Source organism: Martes martes (genome assembly GCF_963455335.1).
Source record: "Martes martes genome assembly, chromosome: 1".
Classification (NCBI taxonomy): Eukaryota; Metazoa; Chordata; class Mammalia; order Carnivora; family Mustelidae; genus Martes; species Martes martes.
In genome coordinates this window covers 140,566,305-140,582,704 of record NC_137888.1, presented here as the reverse complement: position 1 = coordinate 140,582,704, position 16,400 = coordinate 140,566,305, and positions in this window count along the sequence as shown.

The window sequence follows — 16,400 nt, the reverse complement described above, 5'->3', positions numbered from 1 at the left end:
TTTTGTGAGCTAATACTCATAGTTTACAACAGAACTTTACCATTTCCCAGCCCATCTGTGAAGTTTAACTGAATTCAGCTTTCTTTAGTACAAAACATGCACATCAAAAATGAGTTTATGTATTGGGTTTGTGGGCAGTGGGGAAAAGATAGAACTAGGGACCACCAGCCTTTCTTCCAATGCCTTGTCCCTGCGCCCAGTGTGGATGACTCTTGGGTCTCCAAATGCCTCCCAATAGGCTAGGAATGGTTTAGGGAAAACCTGATGGTAACAGTTCCCTCCCACTCATGCCAAAGAGTATCAGACAAATAGGGCTGGTCTCACTATGACCTTCTCATGAAATGACTGTAACACTTACTGAAACCTCTTTATCTGTAAGCTGAGCTCATACCTGCTAGTGTTCTTTCCCCACTTCTGTTTATAAGAGCTAACCAAGCTTTCTATTCATTCTTCCCCCTGCGATTGTAAAAGCAGCAAGGCATTTATATCTTTTTGACTTATTATTTCTGCCAAAATTCTTAGCAAAAGTGGGATGAAGTAGTATGAGCATATGATCTCACTGAGAGCTCCAGTTCTCCTTCCTTCCTTCCTTAGATATATTACATTTCCACTGCCCTCTTTGCAGTAAGTAGGTCCATATAACTAGTTCTGACTAGCAGCTTTGGTGGTAAGTGATCCCCTGAGACAGTAAACATGTAAGCATGTATTCAGATGGGGGTGACATGAAATCAAAGTATCCTGGAATGTTGAGACACTACATACAAGGTGGCTGTCCTGGGATTCACCAAGACTTGCAGAAGATTTTTCAAGAGCAAGAAATACACGTTTATTTTAGGAAGCTACTGAGATTTCCTAGTGCTCGTTATTGCAGCATTGTCTAACCTGTCCTGACTTAAACACACAGCTTTTAACCATCACCATGGGCTCAGTCACTTTACTTTAACTTAGGGATAGAAACATAATTCATCAGAACATCCTTCTGGGTGCACCTTCTCGATAGATACAAAATTACCATTTCATTCAACATATATTTTGAGCCCAAAGCAAATTCACTATCTTAACTCTGTTTTTTTACTGTGTTTTCAAGAGAAGAAAAAAACATCTACATGAAAAGATGGTCAAATGAAAGCTAAAAACTCTTTTGCATTTTAATCCCAATCTTCTCAATAAGAAATGCCCTTCATATGCCATTACCAATGATACCTATATAATGACTCATAAACTGAGAGATCATAAGAAAGACACTAAAACCAGGTGTTCAGGGTCTTGTTGTAAAGCGCACATCTCCCCATGTCATTCATTTGGAAAGATGTGTGATTCTGGAATAAAAATGGCAAGTTATTATTTTTTTCAGGGGGAAATCAGTATTATTTATTTCTTTATTTATTTATTACCTTAGGACTCACAGGGAAACAAACCCGAAAGCAGGCTGGAGGGCCTGAAGAACAATTTGGACATAATGAGATGGTGTGGATGACAAGCTCTCAGTTTCATGCAGTCACAAGTGGCTAGTTCACAGAGGCAGAGTTGAAGAGGATCATTTTTGTCAGATGGAGCGGTCAGATGGTAACCTATACCCCAGGTGTATAAATGTTCTGTATAGAAGAGCTGCTAGCCTTTTAATACACTTAATAAACTCTCAGCTTGCAGCAGAGTCCACACAAAATATGAAAAGTGTTGAAACAAGCTGGATGGCAGAAATTTGTGTTCGACTGCCTCTCTTACTTCCTAAGGCCTTCTTCTAATGGAGGTGTGCACGCCTTTCACACTGCCTGCCCAGTGTGGCTATTTGCCAATGAGATTGTGCTGAGCATAGCAAACACTAAAAAACGAAGAAAAAACAATACAAAAGGAAAGCAGAGATTCTTCTTCTAGGAAGGTCCTGAAAAGACAGACCCTTCAACAATTAAAATGATTAGCGTTTCAACAGAAGAGCTCCTTATAGCTGAGGACAGTTCTCAAGAACCTATGGCTTTGATTAGTTAAGACCCTCACAGTAATGTATGGGCTCTCACAGTCAGACACTTAGGCAGAATGAGTAACGATTTATATAATGCAGTTAGAACTGGGGATATTATTTATCATGCCTACACAAGATTAATTTAATTTTTGTCTGCAATAACAGTTTCCAGGGGCTAGTGAAGCAGTATCTCTATATTTTAGGCCGTTAGGCTTATTCTATTTCCCTGAGTTAAGATAACTGTATCTAACCTCAAAAATTTGGAGTCAAGATTTTTAACTACCCATAATAATTGCTAAAACACACTGAACATTTACTGTACGTAAGCTTAACTCTAAGTACTTTTCACATATCAACTCTTCTAATCCCTCGCAAAACTCTATGTGAACCCATTTTACAGATGAGGAAACTGAGGCATAGATGGAATACATTTCCCCAGGGCACACTGTTAGTGAATGGTAGGAGAGGAATTCAATTCTAGACAGTCTGGTTCCAGACTTCTAGCTTCCACACAATAATGTCTCATATATCAAATGTGCTTCAGAGTAATTAAGTTCACATGAGGCTTCACCCATCATCTACTCCATTTGCAGATAATGAAACTGGAGGCTCAAGAAAGATTCAGCATTTGTCGAAACCTACTGAAAGGCAGAGCAAGAAGACATACCTGGGTACTGGAATTCTGAAGCCCATAGACTCCCATGAATGAATTTACATCACTGCACTTGATAGTGATGTGTTTTATTTTGAGATAGAGTGAACACAACACTTAAAGGTGCATTTTAAATCAAATGTTATTTGACAATTGAAATAGATGAAAATGATGTAGAATGGAAGACAAGCACAAAGATAGACTCCTTAAAAAAAGGTTTTGTGAGATATGGTGCTGATTCTAGTGCCTTGCTTCAGAGTATCAGCTCAGGAACACAACCCCCTTTACATTCTACTGAGAAGAAACACACCCTTGTTCCTTGCTCTTTTCCTCCCCACCTGGGGAGCCAACTTGGTAAGTGCTCACTCAGGGACTAGATGAATACCAATGGCAGAGAAGTGCGCATGAAACATTACCTTTTTGTGAGCTTTGTCTCTTTTTCAGGGTTACCGGACGTGCAATGACATAATGGATGGGAAAGCATTTTATAAAATACAGAGTGTGAGATAACATAAAGTGCTTCTCTCCAATGTGTCTTGAAGACGATGACCACACATGCAGTTGACTGTAAGCTGTACGTTATTGCAGACCTTCATCTTCCCTTGAGAGATAACAGAAGTCCATGGCGATTCAGGGAGTCCCAGTGTGTGACTGCCAAATTATTCTGTCAACTACAGTCCACAAAGCCATTTTCTGAAGTCCATAGACTTAGATACTTTGGAAACTCAATTTATGCAGGGAAGATGAGCTTTGGTGAGGGAACACAGAGTACACAAAGAGACAAAAGAAAACCCATACTCAGGTTCCTGTTGTTGGGAAATTATATCCTTAAGGAAACTTCCTCGATGGTCAGGTAGGTTGCAAATGTCCCTTTCTTATCATAAATATAGGTGTTGTGCTGTCTAAAGTACAGGGGCAAAATTAGACAGGCTCTAGCAAATGAATGGTTGGATGAATAAAGAAGCACATGCTTTATGTTATTGAAAAAATACCACTGAAGATGCAAGGACACAAGATATATTCCCAAAATGTTCAAACAATGGTAAGTTGTTCAAAAATGTGTAGGACCTGAGGCATCTTTATAAAGAAATTTGCCCATGGTTGATGTTACACACAAAATGAGAACTAAAGCAAATGTCGAACTCTGGGTTAGGAACTAGAGAACGGCTTAGAATGTAATACAATTATTGGTATTACATGTATCTTCACAACAATAGTACTCTTAGTTTATTGATCACAGAGAGGTTATAAAACTTGCTTAAAGTCACACAGCAAGTAAGTGGTAGAGCCAAGTTTAAAGTCTGCTGATCTGGAATAAGACTCCAGTCTTGGTATGCTATCAGTCCACCTTTTCCCATCTGCAAGCTTAATTCCCCTAATAAACATTTTCACGAAGGTACTATTATAATTTCTATTTCACAAATGAAAAAATTGAGGATTAGAGTGGTTTCAATAGCTCACTTAAGACTGCACAGATAATATAGATCTTAATCAACATATGCATCAATGTGTCCATACATACCATATATGTGTGTGTATATATATACACACATAAACATACAACGTGTGTATATATACACACACACACACATATATATGTGTGTGTATATATACACACATGGTATGTATATACATATACGCACACATATGTGTGTGTGTGTGTGTGTGTGTGTGTGTGTATATATATGGGTATCCTGGATAATTTCACTATTTTTTTCTTAGTCATATTTCTCTAGTGGCTCCACATGACCTATAGGAAAAGATGGAACTACTTCATGAGACATGTAGGACACTTAATGATCTAGTCCCTATACGCTGGATAAAAAGGGATTAATTTAGTGAGAGAACAGTCACCACATGGCTAATGCAGGGTTATTTCCCTATGGAAGGGATCTTCATCCTATCATGTTCTGCAGAAAGTTCGCAGTCTGCTCTGCTTCTGCCCCTAGAAAGGCCTTTTTCTAACTTGAACGATGCATCATGCCAACAGGCTCTTCATCTTTGCAAGATAAGTGTGCTACCTCCGCATGCTACAGACTTGGTTCTATCAGTATGCTCTGACAGAGAGCTGGAAGGACCAAATAAATTCCCTGAGGTAAAAGGAGTCATTTCTTGATTGAGGTTCTAGAAATGGGACCCTGCCCCCCCTCTGCCACTTCTTGTATAACACTGCTGAATATCTCACTGGGATTACAGCCACTTTATTTCCTCTAAACGTATTTCTATGTTACATTTTCAAATGTCATTTGCCATTTGCCTACTGGAAACCCTCTGCAGTAGATTGCATTATTACTCAGGCTTCTTTATCTTTCTCTGTAAAGGGATTGCAGCAACATGCCCTTGTCATTCCTCATGGGAAGTGTACATTTCTCCACCCTACTGGTATTGCACTTGACCCTGTAGCTTGCTTTGGCAGATGTGACAAATCTGCCAAGAAGAAGCTTTCAATTTGATTGTGTATTTATGCTTCTCTGCCCTCTGTCATGAGAAGGACATGTGCTAGAGAGGGGTCACTGGGACTGGGTCCTGGAATGTGGAGCAGATCTAAACTCAAAACAGGGAGAAAAGCCACAGCAGATAACCCAAAGCCACCAACGTGTAAATTGAGCAGGAAAAAATATTTGTAAGCTATTGGGATTTTGAGGTTATTTGTTATAGAGCCTCACATAGCAAACACTAATTAATATATATGACTTCCCAGAGCTTAACAGTTTTTAACAATTCAACCAGCCCCTCCATCATCTGATCTGTCTTCTCCCTTCCATCACTCTGCTTCACCCCTTACATGCTACCATTTTCAAGATGTATATATTGCCTTGCGTGTCTTTGGCAAGTTTGGAAGATCACCCGTACATATTATCATCTGATTAACTCTTAGTCCACACCTCCTTGGTAGCCTCCCCTTGGCCCTTACAAGTGGACTTAGATATTCCACCTTTACACTTGTAAGGTATCTTGTACTGTTGTGAATGTTCAACCAGCATTTATTGTCCTAAACACTGAGTCTATAATGGGAGCAGGACAACAACTTTCTTTCTTAGTAAACTATATGGTCTAATAATAATCATCAAACTGATCTTACTGTGGGTAATCAGCTGTTAATGTATGTCTACTTCGTATACTAAACAACAAGCTTCTTGGGAGGAAGGGTTATGCAGGACATTCCAGAGTGACTTAAAGGTTTTCACACACTATGTCCTCACTCCTACTTATTGAATGAATGACAAAATGGATGACTCAATAAGCATACACATAAACATATGGGTGAATAAGTAATCCATCCAACAAACAAACAAATAAGCATGTTCTATCATAAGTTAGTACTGTAGATTTGGGTAATGTCATGAGATAGCACTAAGTCTCCCTTTCCTTATTCAAAAAAACATGGAAGTTAATTTATATAAATGCTTCTTTTTTTCAAGTACAAACATTTGAAGAAAAAGTCTTGCACAGTGACCTAGTTTATCTCTAAAACTACTTTATCAAGAAAAAACAAAATGAGGAGAAATTTTTACCTTGCTCACTTGATCAAGTGGACAGGCTTGCACATATAGATAATTGTAGTTATTATTATTTCACAATGCTGTGATATCTTAGTGCTAAAGCCTTCACCAAGACCCAAAAAGCGACAATCTTCAATTTTCTATGGTGCTTTAAAGTTTACAGCTGAATCTATTTATTCCACTGTATTTACCAGTATTTTATGGTTTATTTATCACTAAGAAAATACATAGTTCCATTTGATTTTTCCCAGCTTGTCTACTGAAACTGAAGGAATAATTATTCCAGAACCCTTTGGGCTATAATAAACATTAAAAGATTCAAGCACTAACTCAAATGTTTATGTTATTTTGGCTGCTGGGATTTTGTTTTTGTCACTGATTGATAAGTTTATGAGTTTAGAGTTTTTTTGAAAATGTATTTGAAAAAAAATTTAAATTTATCTTAAAGACAATCTGCCAGAAGCACCTGGGTGGCTCAGTGGGTTAACATCTGACTTCAGCTCAGGTCATGATCTCTGGGTCTGGGATTGAGCCTCTGTGCTTGGGTAGGGAGCCTGCTTCCACCTCTCCCTCTAACCCACCACTCCCCCGCACATGTGTATGGGAGTGCCCTCTGTCTCAAACAAATAAATAAGCAAAATCTTTTTTAAAAAAATCTGCCATAGTGTGACAATTTCACATTTATAACCTGCATTATATAACCACTTCTAATGACTAAAGTTGGTAATCAATAGTGAAAGTATCTTTGGGAATTAAGGGAATAAAGAAAACAATTATATTCTTTGTGTCAACAGTTTCTACTATTCTACAAGTTGGATACTTCTAAATTTATTCAATCTAATGGTGACATAATTTAAATGTAACCAAATGCACATGCATGCATGCACAGACACACACATATATACATACACACCCCTTTCATTTAATTTCCCAATAATGGGAAGAGAAGGCAGAGAAAGTTAGAACACCATATCTATTGTCAAATAGAGACTATGACGGTGAACTTGAACTTGAACTTGAAAATACACTTTACAAAGAGAGTATCATGGGCTCTAATTTTTCCCAAAGACTACTTAAACATTGAAAGGTCCAGTGTCATGAGATTTTACAGAACTGAAATCTAGATAGAATTAAGTTAATTAAGGCAATATGGGATGATGTCATTTATAACAAAAAATATTTTATATAACAGAAGTACATTTTCCATAACAAAACCCTTTTTTAAGTCCATGCCTGAAATGGCCAATTAGCCAAAAAATATATCCTTTCACTTCCTAAAAACATGAGTAAAATGAAAGCAGAGGAACTTAAAAAGACATTACTGTACAACCAACACAGAAGAAACCACGGTAGCTGAGAGAGCTCAGAAGTTTGGGTATGGACAGATATTGGAAGAGTGCTAACCACTGTGGCAACATGGAGACAGCTTTGACCTAATTGCTTGTCCTGAAAAATACACATAAGAATAGAGCAAGTTTGTCCTACAGACACCCTGGGAGGATCACCTTTAAGGCTTCAGGAGATGTGGAAAGTAGCGATGAGGTAGCCTCTGATGACATGAAGATTGACTGAAATTCTATATTCTTAGTATTTAAACCCCAATGATACCATTCTGATACCACTAAACCAGGCAAGAATGGGCCCCATACATACACACCAAACACATATTTGTAAATTGTTTCTGTACTAAACTCCTCAAATTACCCTATTGGATCATAAGATCTGGTGCGGTCATGCAATGGGTTCTTGACAAGATACTGTAATTGGTTCTGTGTGGTCAAGAACCGAACTTTCAAGATAAGATTCTGGGATGGACTTGCTCCTATATTCAAGGAATGCAGATTCCTCTTTGCTGGAGGAAATAGAAAAGAGATCATCAGGGATGTGATGGAATCACAATTACTCAATTTATCCCCAGTGGTTGCCTGGGAGGAAGTACAGGTGGAAGATGAGGCTCTGGGAGATCAAGTGGCTATGAACCTAGTCACTAAGGGAACAACAGATCACCCTAGAGAGCAAGCATAAGGAGAACAAAAAATTAAAGTCTGTGAGCCTGTGGAGAAGGCTTTCTTGGTAGTTCTCAAGGTGTTCCTCATTTCTACTGATAACAGGGCAGATATGGCTAATTAACATAGTCCATAAAGATGAAATTGACTGGTAGTCTATTAAGGTTCTGCGTGACATATACAAGCTACAGAAATATTCTTGGTTGCCTGAGGAGAAAACTAACTCAAGGTATCATGGTAGAGATTCTGGCCTTTTACCAGTTTTCAGATCTAAATTACAGGCCACCCCCTGCCAGCCCCTTAAATGAGAGCCATGTCTATCTGCTTGTGGAAAGATCTTACAGCCTGACCAAAAATGTACTATTTCCCCAAGCTTTTCAGACTGATTTGTAGCCACTTTCCAGGACAACAGTACTCTGGAAAAAGGTAAATAGTTTGGTCTTTTTGGGGGAGTTATTAAATATTGGCTATGAATTTATGCTAATGCCTGGAGACACTCAATACCACTAAGAAGGGATTTATGGAAATCTGGCGAGAGATGGAAACTTGGCCCAAGCCCACCTAATAGTGGATCCAGGGTAACCATATACATTCCTCAGATTATTTCCCTATTCACCAGAAAGGAGGTATACTTACAAATGAGCAGAATCCACATTAGGTCCCAGGCCCATAAAATAAGGGTTATTATGGCCAAATGTAAACCAATTAATCTCCCCTTTCTTGGGGATTTGCAGATTAGTGTCACTATCAAAGACCTGAGTAACATGGGGGGTGGTGGTAATTGTTCATACACATGAACATTCAATTCATCAGTGAAAAACCCAAGGAAGAGACCCTGAATATTTTCTCTCCTTTGTCTCACCATATTCTCAATATTTCATATTGTTTATTTGTTACCTCTAGGAGATGGGTACCTGAGTGTTTGTTTTATTGTTCTCTACACTCTAAAAGTAGTCCATATTTTAAATTTCTAAAATAATAAAACAACATATTTCAAAAATAAATAAGAAAATGGAATCTTAGCAAATTAGTAATTCCAAGGAAAACAATGAAAAAGTATGAAAGTAAAATCAAACCATAGTACACTACTCAGCTAAGCAATACATCATGAAAATTGTATTATAACTACTATTGTTTTCATGTCAATGTATGTTGAAATATACCAGGGGTACTGTAGAAAAGAGACAAAGGCACAGCAGGAAAAGAGTTGTGCTACAGATAGGGAAACTGAATTGAAACACAAGAAAGATTAACTGCCCAAGGTTATTCAACTCAACGAGGTTAAAGCCAGGCTTCCAACCCAGGGGATCTACTTTTGTCTGATACCGAAGAGACACAGGTAAAATTGTGTACAAGTGTGTGCAAATATTTGTTCTTCAACACCATCCTCCAGGAAATCTGGAAAGAAGTCAGATTTAAGATTTTGTATAGATGGGGGCGCCTGGGTGGCTCAGTGGGTTAGGCCTCTGCCTTTGGCTCAGGTTGTAGTCTCAGGGTTCTGGGATCGGGTCCCACATCGGGCTCTCTACTCAGCAGGGAGCCTGCTTCCCTTCTCTCTCTGCCTGTCTCTCTGCCTACTTGTGATCTCTCTCTCTCTCTGTCAGTAAATAAATCTTAAAAAAAAAAAAAAAAGATTTTGTATAGATGGCTAACACATTGAAAGCTATTTATTCTTAGAACATTACTTTCAGCTCTTGGCAGATTATTTCAAGGAAAGGAGGTGAAGTTATTATTACAAATTATACCATCAAGTGGTAGTTATTACAGGAGTTCTCTTTAGTTTGTCTTGTTTGGGTTCTTATTTTGGTCTCTGATTTGACTTTTTATGTTTACTTTCTTTCCCCAGTAGACTAGTTCTCTTTAACAAGGTTAGCTGATATTCCTTGGAACACTGGAGGCATATTAACTGAAAATGAGATGTTTGTATTTTAGAACAGGAAGCATACATATGCAAAGACAAGAACTGAAGTGAGGGAAATCTCTTGTTTCTCCATGGTCACGATGAAGACTGTGGTTAATTTTCCCTATTATAATTATATTTTCTCTAAGGTTTATGGAGATTGAAGATCTATCAAAACCCAAGAGCTCAGGTCAATGCAATCCCATTACAAAATTGAGAATAGAAAGGGGTGGGAGGAATGGGGTGGCTGGGTGATGGACACTGGAGAGGGTATGTGCTATGGTGAGTACTATGAATTGTGTAAGACTGATGATTCACAGACCTGTACCCCTGAAATAAATAATATATTATAGGATAATATAAAAAAAATAAATAAATAAATAAATAAATGCAAACAAGTGACAATTCCATTAGCAGGAAAACAGAATACTGAAAAGTCCTTGGTAACTGAAACTTGTTATCACTAGCATGGAAATGGGGCAATTTTATTTTCTTTTTTGGTAAATAGTTGTAGATGTTGAAGATATCCTGCTGGACTACAACACTGATGGTCTTCATTTATGCATCCCTTCACCTTACCACTTTTTCCTCTCTCATTTGCCTTCCTCTGCCTCAGTAATTTCAAGGAATCTCAGAGGAAAGAAATAATAACATATAATAACATAAGGAATGTGGTACCACACAGAGATAAATTTCCTAGTGAAAGCAATGACAAGGTGAAGGAAGATACAAGATGATTCAAAACTGAAGTGATTTGCTTAAAAAAAATTCTTTCTATATTTCATGTTCTTTTCTCAGTTTATATCCTCAGCTGTTTATAATCCAATCACATCTAGATAATCTGAATACTTTTTTTTAAAAGATTTTATTTATTTATTTGACAGAGAGGGATCACAAGTAGGCAGAGAGGCAGGCAGAGAGAGAGAGGAAAGCAGGCTCCCCACTGAGCAGAGAGCCCGATGCGGGGCTCGATCCCAGGACCCTGACATCATGACCTGAGCTGAAGGCAGAGGCTTAACCCATTGAGCCACCCAGGTGCCCCAATCTGAATACTCTTAATTTGGTTGACTTCTTATGTGGTGCACATGGAAATACAACCCTTTGGATATTTTCTTTCAGTGTTCAGAATCAGCCCAAAGCATGATGGCAGGGATAACACACATGTCTCTAAAGAGAAAAAGCAGAAAACGGAAATGAGCAAATCAAATCTGGCATTAGAAAAACATCAGTACACATATGATGGTGAATAGCACTGGACCCTCCACCTCAGTATTCAGGGAACGTGATGGTGGGCTGGGGGCTGGTGTGGAGAGTACATGACGTCTCTGAAGGGGCTGCCTCTTCCTCCTCCACCCAAGTGTTACCAGAACTTCTGATTCTTTTTTTTTTTTTTTTAGGTTTTATTTATTTCAGAAGGGGAAAGAGAGATGAGTGGGGGGAGGGGCAGAGGGAGAAGCAGGCTCCCCTTGAGCAGGGAGCCTGATATGGGGCTCAATCCCAGGACCCTGGGATCATGACCCGAGCCAAAGGCAGAAGCTTAACCAACTGAGCCACCAAGGTGCCCCAGATCTCCTGATTCTTAAGAAAAGCCAGAAAATCTGATTGTTACATATAATCTGGTGTTTAAATGCTACATTGTGTTCAATCTTCTTAAAATAACACATGAGTCAGAAAGAAAAACATGTGGAGTCCCCTAATTGAGCTTGCAGGGCACAGGTTTGTTACCTCTACACGAAAACAAATTCACCACATTGAACAACAAACTACATATCGAATTCAAAGTAAAAAAAAAATGTCATAACTCCTGGAGGTTTGAGAAACCATCACATCCTGATCATAAGTTTACCTTTGAGGAAATTGAGGCCCTACTTTTTTGTAACTAGGTAGGAACAAACGCAGTCTAAGAATCCATATGAACTGGCCAGTGAACCGGACATCAAACTAAACATATTTACTTAGCATTTCCTTCATTAACAGCCTCCCTCTCCTTGAGGAACTCAATGTTTATTCCTCTGGGAAAAAATAGGATCTCAACACTAGAAGCAAAGGCTGTGTAATAGTAGGTTTGTGAAGCTATTCTGCTCCCCCAGGCACCATAATCTTTACTGGGTGGTCTGATGGAGCCCATGCAGTGCAGATATTTGTCATAATATCATCACATGGATTCTTTACATCAAGCTATTTAGGGACTGTCGGTGTTGCTTCTGAACTTCAGAGTGCAAAGGCCAGGAGCAATGACAGGAATCCTCAGTGATCCAGCTACGGTTGCTACAACACTTCTGAAGGAAAGGAGGAGCAAGGACACTCCAGGTGAACACACACAATTTATTCCTAGCTACTGCTTCAAAACAAATCTATCTCTGCTCTCCTTCTTCTGATGAGCTAGCCTCCCCCAAGGACTTCTTTTCTCTTGAAAAGAAAGCATTCTAGCTGCTACCATGGACTTTTCCCCAAGGCCCTACTCTACTTCTGAACTGACTTTCTAGCCCACATGGTGTCATCCCTCAACACATCTCTCTGGAGATGATTACATTTGTCAATGGACACACAGACAGTGAGGCCACCAAATTTGCATAAGAAGTCACAGTAATTATGAAAGTAATTCCAGAGAGAGGGAAGATGGTGGAAGAGTAGGTTTCACCTGGTTCCTTGAATTCAGCTAGATATCTATCAAACCATTCTGAATACCTGTGAATTCAACCTGAGATCTAAGAAAAGAATTGCTGCAATTATACAACTAGAAAGCCTCCGCTTTTTGCCAGGTGGAGATATAAATTTGAGGGGATATATCAGGAGATAAACTGAGGAGGGAGGGAGCCTCCATAAGCTGGTAACCAGCAAGTGATAAAGTAGCAGAATGCAAAATTGGAACTTTTATAGTTCTGCTCTGCTGAGACACATCTGTGCCTGAAAGGTGCTCAGGTAGTGAAATGTGGAAGAATCCTAAGTAGGACAGGGTGGTCTCAGGATCCCCCGGGGTACAGAAAGAACAGGAGTGCCTGAGTGAAACAGAGTCCCCAAGCATTGGAGTGGGAAAGTCAGCTGCAATCAGCAAGCCCCCAGAGTGGTCTTTCAGCTAGGTGTTGCCATAAACTTCAAACAATGCAATGACCCACAACTGCACTCCAAGCAGGGGCCCAGCAAGCAACAGCTGTAAGACCATGCTCCTTCCCCTAAGATGAGTGGCATGGGTGTGTGCATGATGGGACAACTTATCCCTGAGCAGGGGCCCAGTGAGGTGGGGGGCCACAGTGAAAGCCCCCCTTCCAGGATTGATGGTGTGCACCACAGGAGTCTACAGAGTTTGGCACACACAGAAGGGACTAACTGCTTTCCCCTGAAGGTGCACTGAAGAGTGGGGGCAGCGATCATTTTGCACTGGGGCTGGAGATGAGGGCACCACCATTTTTTTTTTTTAATTTTTTTTCATCCTCTAAAGTGGCAGGAAAAGTCTTCAGGGAACAAAAGCCACATATAGCAACTAGAAGCAGTTTACACTGAGCCTGGCCCCCTGGCAAGGGACAGTGCAACTCCACTCAGGCAAAGACACCTGAGAATCAGCACAGCAGGCCCCTCCCCCAGAGGACCAGCATGATCCTCAGGTGAACAACAAGTGTATAGATCACTCCAAATGAAAAAACTCCTATGCAACAGGAAAATAGTATATAGAATCAGAGGGTTTTTTTCTGATGAGTCTTTAGCCCTTCAGTTTAAATTTTTCTTTTTCTTTTTTATTCCTTTTCAATTTTATCAGCTCTTTTTTTAATCAGCTCTTTGCTTTTAAGTCTTTTATCAGCTCTTTGTTTTTTTATCAGCTCTTTGTTTTTAAGTCTTTTTTTAAATTTTCAACTTTTAAATTTCATTTTATTGATATAGTCTTCATTTTTTGCTTTCTTACACTGTATTCAACTTTATTTTTGTATAAACATGAGTTTTTCTTTATTTAAAATTTTGGGATTTAGTGTCTTCTAACAAACAGACCAAAATACACCCAGGACCAACTGGATCACCCTGTTTTGTCCACCTGTGAGATTACATTTTCTCTTTTTTCCCCTTTTTTTCCCTTTTCTTTTTTGGTTTCTGACATCTTCAGATTTGTCTAGTGTGTACTTTGCTGGGGTCATGGTTGATATTTTTGCTTTTTTTCTATCCTTCATCTATTCTTGTCTGGGAAAAATGACTAGAAGGAGTAATTCACAACAAAAGAATCAGAGGTAATACTCTCTGCCATAAATCTAATTGATACAGATATAAGTAACAGATATAAGTAACAGGTCAGACCTAGAATTCAGAATAATGATTATAAAGTTATTAGCTAGGCTTGAAAAAGCATAAAATGGAGTAGAGAATCTCTTAGTGCAGAAATAAAGTTTTATCAGGCCGAAATTTAAAATGATTTAACTGAGATGCCCTCTAAAATGGATATTCTAAGAGCTAGGGTAAATGAGGCAGAAGAGAGAGTCAGTGATATAGAAGACAAAATGATGGAAAGGAAGGAAGCTGTGGAAAGAGAGAGAAAAATAACTAACTGACCATGCAGGGACACTTCAAGAAATCAATGATACCATAAAGTGAAAAATATTAGAATTATTGGGGTCCAGAGGAAGAAGAAAGAGAGAGGTGGGGAAAGAGAGAGAGAGAGACAGAAGGTATGTCTGAAAAAATCATAACAGAACTTCCTTAAGTTCTTTCTTAATTTCCTTCTGGGGAAGGAAGCAGGCATTCACATCCAGGAGGCACAGAGAAACCCCCTTTAAATCAATAAGAACAGATCAACACCCTGACATATAATAGTGAAGCTTGCAAATTTCAGAGATAAAGAGAAAATCCTGAAAGCAGCTAGACACAAGAGGTACTTAACATAAAAGTGTAGGAACATTAGACTGGTAGCAGATCTATCCATGGAGACCTGGCAGGCCAGAAAGGGCTGACATGATATATTTAGGGTAGTAAATGAGAAAAATATGAAGCCAACAATACTAAACATGCAGCCCAACAATACTTTATCCAGCAACACTGTCATTCAGAATGGAAGGAAAGAGAAAGAGCTTCCAGAACAAAGAGAAACTAAAAGAACTTGTGATCACTAACTGGCCTTGCAAGAAATATTAAAAGCGATCCTGTAAATGAAGAGAGAGCCCAAAAGTAACATAGACTAGAAAGAAACAGAGACAGTCTACAGAAACAGGGACTTTATAGGTAATACAATGGCACTAAATTCATATCTTTCAACAGTTATTCTGATTATAAATGGCTAAATTATAAATATTTATGCTCCTTACTTGGGAGCAGCCAATTATAAACCAATTAATAACAAAATTAAAGAAACACAAGTGATAATAATACAATAATAATAGAGGACTTTAACACCCCACTCACTGCATTGGACAGATCAACAAGGAAACAAAGGCTCTGAATAACACACTGGACCAGATGAACCTCACAGATACACAGAGCATTCCATCCTAAAGCAAAAGAATACACATTCTTCTTGACTGCACATAGAACATTCTCCAGAATAGAGCACATACTGGGTCACAAATCAGGTCTCAACCAGTACCAAAAGATTGTGATTATTCCCTGCATATTTTTGGACCACAATGCTTTGAAACCGGAACTTAATCATAAGGGGAAATTTGGAAGGCACTCAAATACTTGGAGGTTAAAGAGCATTCTACTAAAGAATGAATGGGTCAACCAGGAAATTACAGAAGAACTAAAAAAATTCATGAAAACAAATGAAAATGAAAATGCAACTGTTCAAAACATTTGGGATGCAGAAAAGGCAGGCCTAAGAGGGAATACATAGCAATACAAGCCTTTCTCAAGAAACTAGAAAAGTCTCAAATACACAAGATAACCTTACACCTGAAGGACCTGCAGAAAGAACAGCAAATAAAGCCTAAACCAATCAGGAGATGAGAAATAATAAAGAGTAGAGCAGAAATCAATGAAATAGAAACCAAAAGAACAGTAGAACAGATCAACAAAACTAGAAGATGATTCTTTGAAAGAATTAGTAAAATCAATAAACCCCTAGCCAGACTTATCAAAAAGAAAAGAGAAAGGACCCAAATTGAAATCATGAATGAAAGAGGAGGGAACACAACCAACACCAAGGAAATACAAACAATTTTAAGAACATATTATGAGCAACTATATGGCAACAAATTGGAAAATCTGGAAGAAATGGATGGATTTCTAGATATAGAAACTACCAAAGCTGAAACAGAAAGAGATAGAAAAAACCTGAACAGACCCATAACCAGGAAGGAAACTGAACAGTAAACAAAAATCTCCAAACAAATACGAGTCCAGGGTCAGATAGCTTCCTAAGGGAATTCTACCAAACATTTAAAGAACTACTACCTAATATTCT